The sequence below is a fragment of the Salvelinus sp. IW2-2015 genome, unplaced genomic scaffold (genome assembly GCF_002910315.2).
Source record: "Salvelinus sp. IW2-2015 unplaced genomic scaffold, ASM291031v2 Un_scaffold86, whole genome shotgun sequence".
Taxonomy (NCBI): Eukaryota; Metazoa; Chordata; class Actinopteri; order Salmoniformes; family Salmonidae; genus Salvelinus; species Salvelinus sp. IW2-2015.
In genome coordinates, this window is record NW_019942515.1 from 761352 (window position 1) to 764269 (window position 2918).

The 2918-nt window shown below is 45.6% G+C and overlaps 1 protein-coding gene across 1 annotated transcript in view; it reads left to right on the top strand.

Annotated features, from left to right (window-relative positions):
- The window catches only part of LOC112068142 (polypeptide N-acetylgalactosaminyltransferase 14), a 125403-nt gene that overhangs the window by 96000 nt on the left and 26485 nt on the right, over nt 1-2918 (top strand).

The following is a 2918-nucleotide window of genomic DNA, read 5'->3' on the forward strand; positions in this document are numbered from 1 at the left end:
GTCTGAGACCTGTTGGATCGGAGGGTGAGGGCTAGGGCCATTCCCCACAGAAATGTCCGGGAACTTGCAGGTGCCTTGGTGGAAGAGTGGGGTAACATCTCACAGCAAGAACTGGTAAATCTGGTACAGTCCATGAGGAGGAGATGTACTGCAGTACTTAATGCAGCTGGTGGCCACACCAGATACTGACTGTTACTTTTGATTTTGACCCCCCTTTGTTCAGGGACACATTATTCAATTTCTGTTAGTCACATGTCTGTGGAACTTGTTCAGTTTATGTCTCAGTTATTGAATCTTGTTATGTTAATACAAATATTTACACATTAAGTTTGCTGAAAATCAACGTAGTTGACAGTGAGAGGACGGTTCTTTTTTTGCTGAGTTTAGGTGAAGCTTTTCAGTGATTGTCTGTTTGGAAATATGGACCTAGCTCATCTGAAAACGCCATTGATCTGGCAGGGTAGCAGGAACATCATCAAACAGTGAGTGGGTGTGGGTGTATGGGTGCACCACCCATACATAAAACATGTATGCAAACATGTATACAAACATACATGCAAACATGTATGCACGCATGACTGTAAGGATGCACGGATGAAAGCGTCTGCTGAATGGCATATATTATATTAAGGGTGAAGGGGGTGTGGGGGGAGGATGAAAGAGTGTGGCGATGAGGAGGGGGGCTGAAGGGGCTAGGTATGGAGTGGGTGATGGTGTTTATATATGACAGCGTTACAGTTTAATGGAACCCATTTGGACGGGGCCTCTGCCACACTATGATTGCTCAGTAGGTTGGTCGTTGTAATGACGGATAGTCCTCAGGGCCATTTACGTGTGCAGCTGGGAGGTTTTTTAGAGCGCTGCAATCACAGGTCTGCCTGTCGCGACCTGCCATTGTTTACTATCATTTTTCATTCGGACCCTGCGATTGATATTGGCTTTTACGGGTCAGTTATTAACATGGGTGGCAGGTAGCCGAGTGGTTAAGAGTGTTGGCCCAGTAACTGAAAGGTTGCTGGTTCAAATCCCTGGGCCGASTAGTTGAGAACTCTGTTGATGTATCCTTGAGCAAGGCACTCAACCCTAATTGCTCCTTTAAGTCACTCTGGATAAGAGTGTCTGCTAAGTTACTTAAATGTAATGTTGATGAGGGAGCACATTTTAATGGAATGGGATGAGGATTTGAAATCTGTAGCCTACAAGTGCTGTTAGAAATAGCTGTTCTCGTGTATGTCGTTGTGGCGAGACAGGAGTGTGAGGCATTATGGGTAATTAGATTCCAGCTGTACTAATGAAAAGCAGAGACCTCTAATCTCAAGACGACAACTACCAAGATTCCACCCATAACAATAAGAACTGTCTCTCCGATAATACCTAATCAAGTGAAAAAGTCATTACAACACCAATTAGATTGTATCTTTAAACCAATTCAGGGGTTTTCTCAAAAACAAATGGTGTCACTAGGCTGTTGTTATGCAGTCCTCTTTTTTTCCCTGGAGCTGGAGGTTTCATTAGCCACCCTCAGTGTTCCACTACAGTGTTGATGAGCGTGTTTGTGTGTAGGGCCTGGGTGTAGTTAACAGTCTTTAATGCTACAAACAGCAGAAACTGTTATGCAATGTCCCCTCTATCAGGCTTTAGGAGTGAATGTAATCACTATGCACACACAAATTCTTTCTTCTCACTCCCTCTCTCTCTCTCTCTCTCTCTCTCTCTCTCTCTCTCTCTCTCTCGCTCTCTTTCTTTCCCTCTCTCTCTCTTTTTCTCTCTCCCTCTTGCTTTCTCTCTCTCACTCTGGTCTGTAAAGGCATCTACCGCAGCAACCCTCCTTTAACACGAGCTCTGTTCTGTACAAAGTCAGGCTTCCCCTAGCAACTGTTGAGGGGAGGTGAGCTCAGCCATCCATAAAATAAAGTGTTATTGAGGATGAAATGGGTTTTTTAATTGGCTGGAGTCCCGGCGTAGTGCGGAACTTACAGGGGAGTCCTGCAATTTCATACAATGACACTCCGTCCTATGTCAGGGGCTATTGATTTCGCTCTTTAGACCAGACAGAATGTCTGATCATTGAGACTTCTTAACAGTGTGATGTCCCCATTTAGACCCTCATCTCTAAGGGCTGTAATTGCTTCGCTGCACCATAAACAGACACAAATGGCTTTTTTAAAACCTCCCTTGTCTCCACGCATGAAATGGACAATACAGGGACTTCACTGTGTTCAGAGTATCCGAGAAGAAACACTTTCAACATCATATTTGACAGTGGTTGAGTTTAGACACGGTGGTTGAGTTTAGACACGGTGGTTGGGTTTAGAACACGGTGGTTGGAGTTTAGACCGGTGGTTGGGTTTAGACACCGGTTGGGTTGACCGGTGTGTTAGAACACGGTGGGTTGAGTTTAGACACGAGCGGTTAGTTAAACGGTGGTTGAGTTAAGACACGGTGGTTGGGTTTTAGACACGGTGGGTTGTTAGACAAGTGGTTGAGTTACAACGGTGGGGTTGACCGTTTGAGTTCTAGACACGTGGTGTGAACGGTGGTTGGGTTTAGACAGGTGTGATCCGTGGTTGAGTTTAGACACGGTGGTTGGGTTTAGACACGGTGGTTGGTAGCAGGTGGTTGTAGACAACGGTGGTTTTTAGCGTGCTTTACAGTGTTTGAGTACACGGTGGTTGAGTTTTAGACACGTGGTTGGGTTTAGACACGGTTGGTTGGGTTTAGACACGGTGGTTGGGTTAGACACGGTGGTTGAGTTTAGACAGGTGGTTGAGTTTAGACACGGTGGGGTTAGTTAGACTCAGGTGGTTTGGGTTTAGACACGGTGGTTGGTTTAAGAACAGCGGTGGCTGAGTTTAGACACGGTGGGTTGTGGGTTAGACACGGTGGGTTGAGTTTAAGACACGGTGGTTGAGTTAGAA